General features: G+C 45.3%; 2 protein-coding genes across 4 annotated transcripts in view; one reads left to right on the top strand and one right to left on the bottom strand.

Moving 5' to 3' along the window:
* The window catches only part of CMSS1 (cms1 ribosomal small subunit homolog), a 1297886-nt gene that overhangs the window by 638152 nt on the left and 644457 nt on the right, over nucleotides 1-15277 (top strand). The gene's annotated exons all lie outside the window — the stretch shown is intronic.
* FILIP1L (filamin A interacting protein 1 like) overlaps nucleotides 1-15277 on the bottom strand; it is a 946987-nt gene that overhangs the window by 555854 nt on the left and 375856 nt on the right. The window contains exon 3 of one of the 2 annotated variants that reach the window (XM_085622364.1): nucleotides 240-355. The gene's annotated coding sequence lies outside the window, so the exon portion shown is untranslated. The remainder of the gene's footprint in view (nucleotides 1-239; nucleotides 356-15277) is intronic. The other variant, XM_085622365.1, reaches the window with a different exon arrangement.

Raw genomic sequence — 15277 nt, 5'->3', positions numbered from 1 at the left:
AGTCGAGTTTCCTTCTGAACTTATCTAATTATTACCAGGATGCTTTAATATTTTGTCATAAAATTCATACACAATCTTGTACGTGAATACCAACATAATCTGTATTACACTGTCAAATGTTACTTGTTTAAATAAAAAGGAATGGAGTCTGCACTGGTCTCATCTTACTGATGCCATACTCGTGAGTCTTACCCGCCCAGAGGAAAGAGGAGACTTCAATAAAATCGGTGTCTTCTTACCTACTTTTAAGTTGCGTAAAGTCACTCGACCGGACAGGCGGTATTTTCGATGGTGGCAAACGGTGAGGCTAAGTAGAACCCCTGGCTAGTAGCTCGCCAATATGCTGGACGAAAATCTGTTAAAGACAAAATTGACAAAGCAATAGGGGTTTAATTAAGTAGAGCTTTATAGCTGGGGAGATCTGTCAGATCCAGGGAGACTGAAACCTGATGTCTGAAGTTTCAGCTCAAAAGCAGCGTATTTAAGTTCTCAAACCGCAAAAGAAAAGGTTGCAAGTTCATAATTTGCATAAGCAATGTGGACACAGGACAAACAAGATAACATCAGCACGTGGCAATTTCTTGGAAACATAAGCACATGTAAGTGAGTGCAACCTCACTTGATGAGTGTGCAAATCCCAATGTGGGTTTGGGTTCTCGGAATTAAAGCAGTATTGAAGATAAATGTATATGACTGCACAGTGCATGGTTATATGTTGCTAAATGCTGATTGGGCCAAGCTGTCTGGCCTTTTGCATGTAGTTTCAATTGCCAAGCTATCTAAATTTTAGGTGTGAAAGTGTGGGTTTGGCAGAAGCGTCCACATGTGTTACTATGTTATAAAGAAAATGAGGTACTTGGTATTTCTTCCTATGCACGTGTTTCAGCAAAAGGTATAAGAGACCGCAGCGCTTTAGAGGAAGTGGGCTCTTATGTGAATGGTGCATCTCTGCTTGTTCCCCTAGCAGATGGAGATTGTGGTGACCTATTTGTGACTTATTTGGTAAAATGGCTCTTCTGAACTAACCTCTTAAATGTTCTGTCAAGTTTCCTGAAACTGAAGGGAAATATGACCTATTTTCGTGTGGCAGCTCAGCTAACAAACCACAAGATGTTTCTTGAAACTACTGTGTAATGTGACCTGTCTATTTATGCTGAACCCACTGCTTTTAACCTCTCTGCGCCCATGCACGGGCCTGTCACTGCTTTCATGGGTTTAAAACTATCTCTAACCTGAAAGATTCACATAAGGGTCTCAGGTCTTAGATCTGTGTGTACCTTGGCAAGATGCATCCCATTTTTCCAGCTATCCCTGTTCATAATTTATAAGAGCCATAAAAAACTGATTTGTAAAGGTTTTTACAGTGAAGAACTAATATATACACCAAGGATATCCAACGTAGGCCTTGGGGGTCCAGATCATTGCTACATTTTTAGGATTTACATGTTAGATCAATTTAACGTATAGTACATCTAAATGGAAATTATTGACATATTCAGTAGTTAGACCAAGAATACAAACGCACACTTTCTTGCAATTATTATATGTTTGCTAACATTGCACTGGTCCTACTACTTTCTAATTAAAACCGATTTGTATTAAATTAGACAGTATGCATTTTTGAAAAGATTATGTTGGGAGTTATTTAGGCAATCCAAACTTTTCTGTTCCTTGGGGAAAAAGACTGCAAGGTGTCTTGACCTTGTCTCGTACTACATAAGTATGTATAGTCATGGTGTATTCTGGTGCTTTACTCAAACCAGCACTTTATCTGGCACATGACGTGTTTTCTACATATGATCAGTTCTTTATTCTGTTTCACTGAATAGGTGCCTTTAGGGAAATCCAAAGACAAAACAGTCCTTTGCGGCCATACAGTAATTATTCAGTTTTACCATCAGCAGTAAGTAACCATAGTTAAGAAGACCAGCACTAATGCTTGCATTGCTTCTCTTAAATGCCCAGTATAGGGACTGACCCTCCATGTGTTCCTTTACATGCTTCTACTTGGTCTATATGAAGCTTTGCATTCAATTTAAATTTTCAAAATGTGTTCACTGATGTTATTTCTTTCATTGTTTCCCACATCTGTATGTATGTTTTTTCCATTTAACCCCTTGAGTGCCCCGCCCTTTCCACGCCCTGTGCCGGGCGTTTCATTAGCGGGCGGGGCTCATGACGAGATAGTCTCGTCATGGGCACAGCGCAACCGCGGCCCATGACGAGACCATCTCGTCATGGGCACTCAAGGGGTTAAAGAGTGGGCAAGTAGTAATTCTTCAAGGTATGAATTTCACCCATATTCTGCACCCCTAGACACAACTCAATGACTTCAGCAAGCTGGTAGGAAGAGATGTTAATGTGGCTAATTGAATCCCATTACAGAGGAAAAGGAGATTTTGTAACGTGTATCTGGGCACACATCTAGAAGAACAGTTTACGGGCGCAAATACCCAGACTTGAGAAGGGTAGTAACGTATTGCCATTGTTTTGACAGGCACATTCAAGGTAATCCTTAGCATAGTGTCAGTCGCTGCTGTGAGAGACTGCAGTTTATATACAGTCTCCTTCACTTCCCTATCTAGTAGTCATATCAGTCGTATTTCTCTACATTTCAAGTAATGCGATGTGTGTGTATATGTATGTATGTATGTATGTATATATATATATATATATATATATATATATATATATATATATATACTTAAATAACAAAAGTTACAGGGATGTTGCAGTTATGAAATAGAATTTTAAAAAACGTTGAAATTCACTGAAAAAACAAAGGTTACAGGGACGTTCTAATTAGGCTCAAATTTCACTCATACAAACCCAGTGAAACTCAGCAGTTCTAGTTAGCTGAGCTAACCGTAACCTACGCCCCTGCAATGCACTGCTTATGACCTCATATATTTCATCACTCATGACATTGTCAGTGACATCACTGATGACATCTCAAATGACATTGATGAAGACATAATTCACAGAACCCCTCTCAACCCCACACAACCTCTCATGCACCCACTGACTTACCCATAGAACCACTCACACATCCACTTACTCATCCACAGAGCCACTCACACACCCACCCACTCACACACACACAGGCATTCACATAGCCACTCACTCACCCATACACCTACTCACACAGCCACCCATAATCTCGCTCATACTGCCACTCACTCACGCGTTTCTGGCCAGCGATGGCCGAAAGAGTAAAGCCGAATTTTCTTTTGCGCATATATTATATATTTGAAAGTATGAAAAGTGTAATTAAAGGAAATTAACTGGCAAGTAAAAACGGAGCCCACCAATGGGTTACAATTGAACTACAACTCCCAGTATGTCACTCACTGGAGAGTGCATACATAAAGCGGAAATTTAAGTTGTGGTTTTTCCGTGCCTGCCTGACCTTTGCCCTATGAGGAAGAAGCAGTGGCTTTGAAACGCGTCAGGGCTTGTGAATGAATCGGAATTATTGTGCCGGTTTTTATGAATAAAAGTTCAGTGAACCATCTGCTGTGGAGTGGCGTCTCTGAACTGGGGGCATTTTTTGGAACATATATAATATATATATATATTCCAATCGAAGACGCTCCACGTAATGAAGACACCACTCTCAACGTTACTCTTTACCCTCTTTATTTCGGGCGGCAGGCTGAAACACAGTTCTCTCAGCGCTTGATTTCGCCACAATCGCCAAACGTGTTTCTGGGAAGAGTTCCCCTTGATCACTGGCACGGCGTAGGGGAAGGGACAGCTTTGCAGTACTTCACAGGTGATTTAAGTTCTTTGTACCGCCCAACTGGGCATGTCTGCTCTAAGCCTTGTGGTTACCGTAGTCCATGATATGGCCATAGTGGTGCTGCTGAACCTTTTCCTCCATCAATACAATTCCAGTTAGGTTGCTGATTAGAACTGGGCAAGTCCGCCGCTTTTCTCGTGCCAACCAAACAGGTACGTTGCTCCTTTTGTGTGTCTGAACGATCAAAGACACACAGACCCGCTCCTCCTGTGGTGGGGTGTCTTTGTGGCCAGAGCAGGCTACATATATTCCAATCGAAGACGCTCCACGTAATGAAGACACCACTCAACGTTATTCTTTACCCTCTTTATTTCGGCTGGCAGCAGCAGGCTGAAACACAGTTCTCTCAGCGCTTGATTTCGCCACAATCCTCTGAAATCGCTCCTTTTGTGTGTCTGAACCATCAAGGACATATATATATATATACATATATATATATATATAGAGAGAGAGAGATAGAGATGAATATAGGCCTTTTTTGCGCATGCTTTTATAACGCATTCCATAACAACGCGGTCGTTACAACGTCCGCGTTGTTATTTCGCATACTGTTACAACGCAAGTCGGAAGAACGACTTGCTTTTAGGGGGTGCTGGATGTTGGAATAGTATAATTTGCTATCCAGTCTGTGCGGACACTAACGCAAGTCGTTCTTCCGACTTGCATTGTAACGGTATGCGAAATAACGCGGTCGTTGTTTAGCATGCAAACAAAACTCTGTTCACCGATAGAGATATATAGAGATGGAGATCTAGATATATAGATATAAACAAGTAAAACTCTTGTCCCTCTTCCATATCTTTTGCTGGCTTGATTATAAAGTTTTATAACAGGCATTCAGATTCCTTAAAATGTGCTTTATTTTAGTGTATTCAAGAATAAAATTCTTTCCTTCTTACTTAAAGAATGCATTTAAATTGTACACACGTATATTAAAGTATACACAAGACAGAATGTTTCCCATACAAATGCAATACTTTTTTATGAAAGGAAAGATGAGATATGCTAAGCTTATGGGTGAAAACTATGTTTTGAGTGAAGTAAAGCATCAGTCCACTTCATGTCCTACAAAACCACCTGAAATTAACTATCCAATAAAAGCAAAGTGATTGTCTAAGCAGTCAAAAACATGTAAACCTTGTGCGGACCCTACCGTCCCACATTCAGTGTTGAAAATCAAACCCATCGTTCCATTTTTTATTGAGCAGATAAACAAGATCATAACCCACATCAGTGACACCCAACAATCATCCACCATGCACCTTATTCTTCCTTGGTCCAACCCCAAATGGACAACCTTAAACCTCTTGTCACAGTCTGTCCTTTCACAGCACAGACACTGTGACCATTCACACTTTTGACAATCTCCTGATCACCGACCGAATTTACCTCACCTCCTAATTCTGCCCGGGTACTCTGTAGCCCGTTACACGTTTGACCACCATGCACTGATCCACACACCTGAAAAGTGTGGAATTCTCAGACACAATCCTACAAGTGTTTACCATCCCCCTCACCCATAGCCACTAACTAATCAAGCTATAACATCAAGATCGCACAAAACCCTGACTTTTGCAGGGTACCCCGTGGCACTTCTCATAAACTTCAACCTCAACATGAAGCAAGCATCAACATTCATCAATAAGCCATTGGCACACAACTCTGCCTGAAAATCCTTTCTGCTTATGATATTTGCTTACTCAAAACCTGTCACTATGGCAGTATGGATTTAGGAGATAGGTGAATAGGTTTTCAGGAAAGATAAAGGGCTTATGATTGTTATGAACTGTTTTGCAAATGTGAAATGTTCTTTGAGTGCACATATTTAAGATGTACCTGGATTTGTCTTTAATACATTGTCTCCTTATCCTTCTAAGACATCTGTAAGTTAGTCAATCGAAAGCCTTCTCATCAAAGTTAGCATTCATGAAATGCTTCTTCAGATACAAAACAAGTCTTTAATTTAGAAATTTGCATTTTACAAATTGAAATACGTGTTTGTTTCTAAAACTGTTTAACGTTATAATGCTTCTATTACTTCAGTTATCCCAATGAAAATTGGATAATTTAAAAGAATCATGGGTGCACAGGCATTTGCGTGTTTCGGCTCTTTTTACAAGGCATGTTTTTCATGGTTCGCAACTGTGGGTTAGGAAAAAACCTGTAGTAAGGTCTATTCAACATTCATTCAATATTTGGTATTATGGAGGCTACCTAAATAGTGCATAGATAGGGTATGATATTGCACAGTGACCGGTTTTATGCGATTTTCAGACATTCTCTTTAATGGTCTACTGGAGAGTTTGTTCATCACAGAATGCTGTAGAGTTCTTAAAGAATAATTTGGAAGACGTTCCTCATGTACGTTGAGTTTTATTAAACCTGAATTGAACTTCTTTCACATTAGTGCATTTGATGGTATTTACACTATGCACCAGGTTAATGAAATAAACACCAAAGTCCCAACATACACATCCATGACATTATGCTGCCTTCAATTCCATAAATATATTTATTTGGACAGTATACAATAGGATCCTAAACAATACCCTAGTGTAGTCTAGCAGGCCTCAATCCAGCACGGTTCATCTCTAAGCTTATATATGGCCATGCCATGTTCTGCAGTTATTAAGAATATAAGAACCTTAAATGGTGTCTCGATTTCAAATGTGCCATGAGACCATACAAACGAGTTGTAGAAATGCACGGTATATTACATAATATTTGTTTTAGGCCTAACTTTGCACTTGCACTTAAGTACCTAGGGTTGATTTGAACTTTACAGATTTATTTAGTCTTATTTACAAGAGAATAATCAAGTATCTAAATCTACTAACAAGCACAATAACTATCCAGGTCTCCAGTGGTGAAAGGTCTAAATATATGAATCTCAGCTGCAACTTAAGTAGATAGATCAAGATCTCTTTATATTCGCAACACTAGATGCATTACTCTGTACACTGATCAATCAATACCCTTAAAAGACATTAATATCATATCGGTTTTTGAGGAACTACAAATGAATAAGACAAAACTGATTCATTCGAGGGTAAATAAAGCTTGCATTTGCGGAAGGTCGATGGTGAGATCATTCGAAAAAGCATTCCTAATAGTATATACTGGTGCCCTTTTTTTCTCAGGAGCCTGAATTTACTAGAACAACCAGTTTCAGATGGCTAGTTGAGTCACTGAATGATCAATCCAGTCTGGATTTGAGAATGATCAGCAAATTTTCTCCTCTGAAATTCATAGCATGTAAATTGTAAATATCCTTAAAACTTGACTGCATTTTACTCTTCAGTGTTTAGATGAGCCAAGTTCTAACTTAATATGTTCTACGCTCAAATTCCCATTTCACCGCTGTTTATTACACTTGTCGTTCCTGGTGTGCCTTTCACATTATTTTCTTTTTTATTGAGTTTAAGTTTACATGGTGTGTAACATAAATAAAATTGGTCATGGAAGAAACTCTCCTCCACCACATACTTAGCACTAAAATAACGCTTTTTGGTTTACCAAACATCATTTTGTGAAGTCACCCTTTCCATGATACTTCTGATCTTTCGTGAACGTATGAGGGCCAATTTCCTTACCTGCAGCCTCTGACCGGCGGACTTCTGCCCTGCCTGCTCCTGCCCTACTTCCAGCAGCCGTCCCGTTCTCCCGCCGCTGCGTGATTACCATCGCGGCCGCAGTGGGGAGACGGGACCACATGACCCAGCAGCCCTAGCGGACTCAACCACCTGGCCAATCGGAGCGCGCCAGGAGGAGTTCAAATTTCCAGCGCTGCTCCGGCCGAGCGGGTCATCTTTCGTGAACGTATGAGGGCCAATTTCCTTACCTGCAGCCTCTGACTGGCGGACTTCTGCCCTGCCTGCTCCTGCCCTACTTCCAGCAGCCGTCCCGTTCTCCCGCCGCTGCGTGATTACCATCGCGGCCGCAGTGGGGAGACGGGACCACATGACCCAGCAGCCCTAGCGGACTCAACCACCTGGCCAATCGGAGCGCGCCAGGAGGAGTTCAAATTTCCGGCGCTGCTCCGGCCGAGCGGGTCATCTTTCGTGAACGTATGAGGGCCAATTTCCTTACCTGCAGCCTCTGACCGGCGGACTTCTGCCCTGCCTGCTCCTGCCCTACTTCCAGCAGCCGTCCCGTTCTCCCACCGCTGCGTGATTACCATCGCGGCCGCAGTGGGGAGACGGGACCACATGACCCAGCAGCCCTAGCGGACTCAACCACCTGGCCAATCGGAGCGCGCCAGGAGGAGTTCAAATTTCCGGCGCTGCTCCGGCTGAGCGGGTCATCTTTCGTGAACGTATGAGGGCCAATTTCCTTACCTGCAGCCTCTGACCGGCGGACTTCTGCCCTGCCTGCTCCTGCCCTACTTCCAGCAGCCGTCCCGTTCTCCCGCCGCTGCGTGATTACCATCGCGGCCGCAGTGGGGAGACGGGACCACATGACCCAGCAGCCCTAGCGGACTCAACCACCTGGCCAATCGGAGCGCGCCAGGAGGAGTTCAAATTTCCGGCGCTGCTCCGGCCGAGCGGGTCATCTTTCGTGAATGTATGAGGGCCAATTTCCTTACCTGCAGCCTCTGACCGGCGGACTTCTGCCCTGCCTGCTCCTGCCCTACTTCCAGCAGCCGTCCCGTTCTCCCGCCGCTGCGTGATTACCATCGCGGCCGCAGTGGGGAGACGGGACCACATGACCCAGCAGCCCTAGCGGACTCAACCACCTGGCCAATCGGAGCGTGCCAGGAGGAGTTCAAATTTCCGGCGCTGCTCCGGCCGAGCGGGTCATCTTTCGTGAACGTATGAGGGCCAATTTCCTTACCTGCAGCCTCTGACCGGCGGACGTCTGCCCTGCCTGCTCCTGCCCTACTTCCAGCAGCCGTCCCGTTCTCCCGCCGCTGCGTGATTACCATCGCGGCCGCAGTGGGGAGACGGGACCACATGACCCAGCAGCCCTAGCGGACTCAACCACCTGGCCAATCGGAGCGCGCCAGGAGGAGTTCAAATTTCCGGCGCTGCTCCGGCCGAGCGGGTCATCTTTCGTGAACGTATGAGGGCCAATTTCCTTACCTGCAGCCTCTGACCGGCGGACTTCTGCCCTGCCTGCTCCTGCCCTACTTCCAGCAGCCGTCCCGTTCTCCCGCCGCTGCGTGATTACCATCGCGGCCGCAGTGGGGAGACGGGACCACATGACCCAGCAGCCCTAGCGGACTCAACCACCTGGCCAATCGGAGCGCGCCAGGAGGAGTTCAAATTTTCGGCGCTGCTCCCGCGTCGCGGGACCGCGCGCGGGTAGCGCCGGGAGAAGCCCGGGACAAGGGCGGGACCGTCTGTGGCCGTCCGGGGCCGAAGGAGGCCGGGCTAGGCCATCCCTCTTGGTCGTGGACTTCACCGCCCAGCAGTAAGGAGCAGTTTGGCGCCATAAGGTGGCTACACGTCGTGCCCGGAGACTCTGCCCCGTTGTTCCATCTAACCTAAAGGTCGTGTGCTGAAATGGGCAAGAGAAAGCTAGCTGATAACTCGGGGGGTTCAGGGGGCTGTGGTTCCTTGCCCGAAGTACGGAAACTGAGGAAGTCTCGACGTGCTACTAAGCAGCCCGACCCGACAGGGACTCTTTCGCGCATTGACGATTTGGTGGGGGAGTGTGAGGCAATACTGGGGTGTAACCAACCATTGGTGGCAGATAACAGGGTTGTTGTTCCCTCATCCCCCTCTATCGTCCCTGGGCATGCAATTCCTGCGCCAGTCCTTGTTGTGCCGGAAATGTTTCGATCTAAGTCCGCACTATGTGCTAACAAAATGTCTGCTCCCGAGGTTCTGGTTTTTGAGGATAATTCTCCATTGTCTCATGCAGCTGCTCCTGGGGGATGTGTCCCCACTGTACTTTGCCATAATAGGTTCTCTCCATTGCTGCACGAGCAGGAAGATAGTTATGTGGCCCCACCCGACCCTCTGTCATGCTCCTCTAATACCCTTTTGGGTAATTCCGCCGAGCCACCTAATAACATTGTACACGACCTTATTAAGATGGTTGAGTCATTGAGGGATGAAATTAGCTCATTGAAATCAGTGGTAGAGTCTCTGACTAGTAAAGTTGGGCTGTGTCTTGCTGTTCCACCCTCTACTCCTGGTTTCACATCAAGTTCTACTCTACCTGTCCCGATAGACCCACTAGGTTCTCAGGGTGTTTGTTTAGGTCTCCCCAACTCCTGCCACAAAGGCATTGACTCATATAGCAATGCTGTTAAGACTGGAACGAAGCAACCTTTAGGTCGTTCGATAGCTAATGGTAATAGTACGCTGCTTGCGCAATCAAGTTGCACCAAGAGGCTGGGGGCGGGTAATGACCCTGCTAAAACAGACCAGGGCTTCCTGGCTGGCCGGGGTGTCCATACTATCCAATCTATTGTCCAGTCCAAGGGTAATGCAATGGATTGCCCTAAAAAAATTTTTATGACCAACGTCCCCAAACTGACTTCATTTAGTGACACTGAGTCTCCCGAGTCACTTACCAACAAAGCGATTCATTGGCTGAGGCATGTCAGGGGTTGTCGCTCAGTCATCAGGGAAGATATTTCCAGAGCCATTAGACTTTCTTCATCTAGGGCCTCCATGGATTGTATTGAACTAACTCTCAATAATACCTATCTGGTTGAAAATCTTCTACTCATGGAGTTTAGATCCAGCCCGCCGGAAAGTTCTTCCATCCAATTGCGAAGTTGCCCCCCGCACGATCTAGGTGGGCTCAAGAGGGGATACTGTAGCACCAGGGGAGTGGCTGGTTCTTCATTGGACAATATAGACTGACTCCATGATTAGGGGATTGCTGTCCAGTCGACCAGAGGTGCCCGGGCTGGGATCAATGACCAAGTGCCTAGTATGGCTGGCCTTTGCATTGATCCCATTTCCCGTCCTGTGTGTCCTGTTGTTTTAGCCCCTAATATTTCCCAACATACTTCTGATATAGACCGAAGTCAGGGGCCAGTCCAACCCCTTGGTGTTCCTCCATCTGTTGCGCATCCTATTACCCCTGATTCTGCTGGTTACGTCCCGCTTAGTGGCTCCCTATGCTCTTGGAATATTGCTGGGTTAAACTCGAAGCTAGCCATTGCCGATTGGGTCTCATTTATTAATACAATGGACGTTTGTTTATTCCAGGAGACATGGCTTTTAGAGCCACGCTTTTGTGTGGGTTATTTAAATTTCCACATTCCGGCAATTAAGGGATCTCATGGGCGGCCATCAGGGGGCCTAACTATTTGGTTAAGAAGTCACTTGTCTCTGTCCACTAAACTTTTTCACACGGGCAATAGTGATATTCAATTGTTGAGACTTGAGTTGGGACCAATAGGTAAAATTGATATTTATAATGTGTATATAAGAAGTTGCAGGGGTGCCAAGTCCACGGTCATTGACTATTTATTTAGCTTGCTGGATCTGTACTCTGTTGATTCCTTTGTCATCATAGCAGGTGATTTTAATATAACGTTTGAACCTCTTCTTGAAAATAAATGGGACAAGCAGGATATTGAAGAGTCAGGTTGGGGTATCCCATCTTTGGAGTTATCCCCTCTATCAAGATGGCCGGAAGTGACCATACAGCTTAATTCCCTTTGTATGGATAGAGGTTTGAGGGCTTTGAACGGCAGAATGCCTAGTGACCGCGAGGGTGCTTGTACTTTTAATAATGGAGTATCTAGGAGCAGAATAGATTACATTTTGGCCGATATGAAATTATGGCACTCCCTTGTTGACATGAAGATCGTTCCTCTTCCGGAGAGTGACCATAACCCTCTTTGCTTATGGCATAGATGGTGGAAGGCTGATAGTGGCACCGTCAGGGTTGGGGAGCCGAGCCCCCCTGAGGTGGTCCCTTCCAATGATATGCGCCGTTTGAAATGGTCTGGACTTATGGGAAATCCAGCTACTTTAGCTCAAATCCAGGAAGAGGTGGATGGTTCCATTCTTATTATGGAGTCAGTCCTAGCCTCCAGTGGTAATTTATGGGACGTAACATCTGTGCACAATAGCTTATTTACTAATCTGAAGTCCCATTTTCTCATTAAAGCTAGACCAGGATCAAGAGGTGTTACCCATCAAGCGTCATGGTACAACAAGGATTGTAGGGAAGCTAGACTTCTACTTGGGAACGCTCTGAAGGGTGGGGATGTTTCCCTAGTTCGCCACAGAAGACTCATTTATAAGAACTGTGTAGCTAGAGCCAAACGCCTCTGGGATGGGAAAAAATTGGAGGACCTCCTTGAAGCAAGCCTCCAGAATAATTGTAAGTTGTTTTGGAGTATTGTAAAGTGGGGTTCCGGTGGACATCCAGAGGGCCCCCAAAATAATGTTTCCGAAGAGAAATGGGTTGAGTATTTTAAACCCCAATATGCTGCACCCATTGACCCCCTTGAAAGTTCGGGGTCTTACCAGTTGTTTAATCATGAGGACGATTTTACTAGTTCTGAGGTGAACTCCGCATTGTTGGGGGTGGCATCCGGAAAAGCACCCGGCCCGGATGGTGTACCTGCGGATAGCTTCCTGTATGATAAGCCTAGATGGGGGAGATATATCCAGCTGATTGCTAATGCGCTGGCTCACGGTGCCCCTATTCCTAATTCTTGGAAAGCCGTGGAAATAATCCCAGTGTACAAAAAAGGGGATCGTTCACTCCCGGAGAATTACCGGCCTATTAGTTTGATTGACGCCTTCCAGAAGATCACAGGTAGGTTGATCCTTAACCGTGTCCATCTCTGGATGGCGTCAAACAATATTTTATCTTCTTTTCAGGCGGGTTTCCGCCAGTACACTAGCACTATCGACCAAGTATTCCGCTTCGTACTCCTCTATTGGAAGACGGTTGTTCTGGGCATTGGGAGTTTGTATGCGGTGTTTGTGGATCTTAGGGCTGCCTTCGATCTGGTACCCCGTCCCAAACTTTGGTTGACATTGAAAGATCTAGGGTTACACGGCGGCTTGTTGTCCTTGATCCAGAGGCTCCATGCGGACAACTCTGCCAGAATCAGATGGGGAGGGCAGGGTGTAACGACTGAGGACTTTCCCGTCCAAAGAGGAGTCAGGCAAGGCTGTGCTATGGCCCCAACGCTATTTTCATTATTTATTAACAATATAGCGGAGCGACTTTTGGAAGCCCACGTAGACGCACCCATTCTTGGCAACACTAAGGTCCCTATCCTAATGTTCGCTGACGACACGCTTTTAATTGCTAAAACACCTTGCGGCCTTCAGCGTTCATTGGATATTTTCGAGACCTTTTGTGTTGATCGAGGCCTTGAGGTGAACATTAAAAAAACCAAGCTTATGGTATTCAGGCCTCATAAACTTTTTAAAAATAGTTTTGTTTTATCTAAAAATCCACTTGAACAAGTACAGGCTTTTAACTACTTAGGTGTTAACATCCAAAATAACTTTTCGTGGAAACTACAGCGTGATATGTCTACCTTAAAACACAGGCAAATTGCTGGAGCTCTTGTTGGCGAATTTAAAAAGTCCCCCTCGAAGCCTATCCGTCCTGTGCTCCAGGTGTATAGTGCAAAAGCGGTGAGCTCGGCTCTCTATGGAGCTGAGCTGTGGGGTTATGAGAACCTGTCTCCTCTAGTTACCTCGGAAAACAGGTTCCTGCGTAGCATCACTTCCCTCCCCCAGAGCACGCCCATTGTTCCTCTAAGATATGACCTTGGGAAAAATTCAATAGCCGATATAGCCAGGCTCCGTCCTATCTTATATTGGCGTCGCTTGTGGACTACCCCGGAGTTAGCCCATTATGCGGAGGGTTTTCTGGATATAATGTCTTTGGTGGGCTCCCGGAAGATTGCTTGGCTCAATGAGACTAGAAAATCCCTTGTGGCACTTGGGATGAGTGATCTCTGGGAAAACCCCTTGCCTGCTACCTTTCCATCTAAAGCACACATGAAAGAAAAATATTGGGAGTTGGTAAATGCCAAGGTTTTCCATGATACTAAATCCCTCTCACTAACTGATGAATTTCTGAGTATCAAACCAATTCCAAGGTTAGAACACTTTTGGGATCTTGTCACCAAAGTGCTCGATAGGAAATTATTTTTCCAGATGCGGGTGGGAGCGTTGCCTTTAAAATGCTTCTCAGCTAGATGGAAGCCTATAAGTACCAACCTATGTTCTTACTGTGAATCTCAGGTAGAAACCCTTGCACATATGTTTTTTGCCTGCCCTGCTTATGCGGCCCCGAGGCGTGTATGGCTGAGACCCGTTTGTAAATTACTGGGCGTAAGACGGAGTGTAGACGCTTTAAGACTCCTTCGCACCTCCACAGACCCGGTCATTGTTGTGGCCTTGGCCAAATTCCTGGGGTGGGCATGGGTAATTAGATTTAAGCACTTTAGCTAGCAGCATTAGACACTTTGGATGTTACCCCTAATGATTTCTGTGTATATTAATTGCTTTTTAACAAAATATGTATATATTTTAAATAGTAACATTTTTAGTCTGTTTTATTGTATATTGTGTACCTGTGCTGTTTTGTATCGCTTTTATGACTTTTGTCGAATAAAGCTGTTGGATTGGATACTTCTGTTATCAGAGGATCACGTGTGGTGTATTTTCACATATGAAATTACATTTTATGTCCACACGACCATCACAACCATTCAAGTGCACCTTAATCTAGACTGTGGTTTTTGTGCCGGGTGCACTTGTGACATTAAGTGCCCAGAGCAGCTAGTGATGCTCATGAAAACATCATCCATCCACCCACCAACTAATGGTGGCAGCAGCAGCGGCGGCTGGCACTGATCAGAGGTAGGGAGGTGGGGCGGGGGAACGCGGGAAGCAGGGATAAAAAAGAAAAGTACCTTCTCGCCGCTTCCTTGCTGTATTTCTCCTCCGTAGTCCTCCCTCGCTCGGCCACAGGAGGCACATCCAGTCTCAGTCAGCCAATCACAATGCTGCCTCAGCAGCGTTGTGATTGGTGTGAGCACCGTGTTTCGGCGATCAGATGCTGACTGGAGACCTGGGAATGTTCTCCAAGTAGGCTGCAATGCAGCCCGCATGGAGAACATGCGAAGTGTGCAAGACTGTTTTGGGTGGCCCGAGAGGGCCAGCCAAGCAGTCATTGCGCATTTAGCAGGGTGCTGCCTACCACTCCTCCCCTGCCCCCTCACGCAAATCTGCATAAGTAGGAGAAAATAAAATGATGATAACACTAATTATTATCATTTTATTTTCCCTTTGTTTCACTGCAAAAAAACAGTGGGGCGACGCTCCTCCGCCTTAGCGGAGGAGCTGCCACTGGTCAGCAGTATCAAACCCATGCACTGTTTTTATGAGCACCAGTGACATTCTTTTATTTCACTGCTAACAAAACAAAGCACTATTTTCTTTGCATTGGCTTCAGATATCATTGAAGATGGATACGAATTGTGACTTTCTTGCCTTCTTGAAAGACGAGCAGTAGTTATGCCAGTCT

Source organism: Triturus cristatus, chromosome 8, assembly GCF_964204655.1.
Source record: "Triturus cristatus chromosome 8, aTriCri1.1, whole genome shotgun sequence".
NCBI classification, from domain to species: Eukaryota; Metazoa; Chordata; class Amphibia; order Caudata; family Salamandridae; genus Triturus; species Triturus cristatus.
This window is presented reverse-complemented; position numbering and strand designations above follow the sequence as displayed.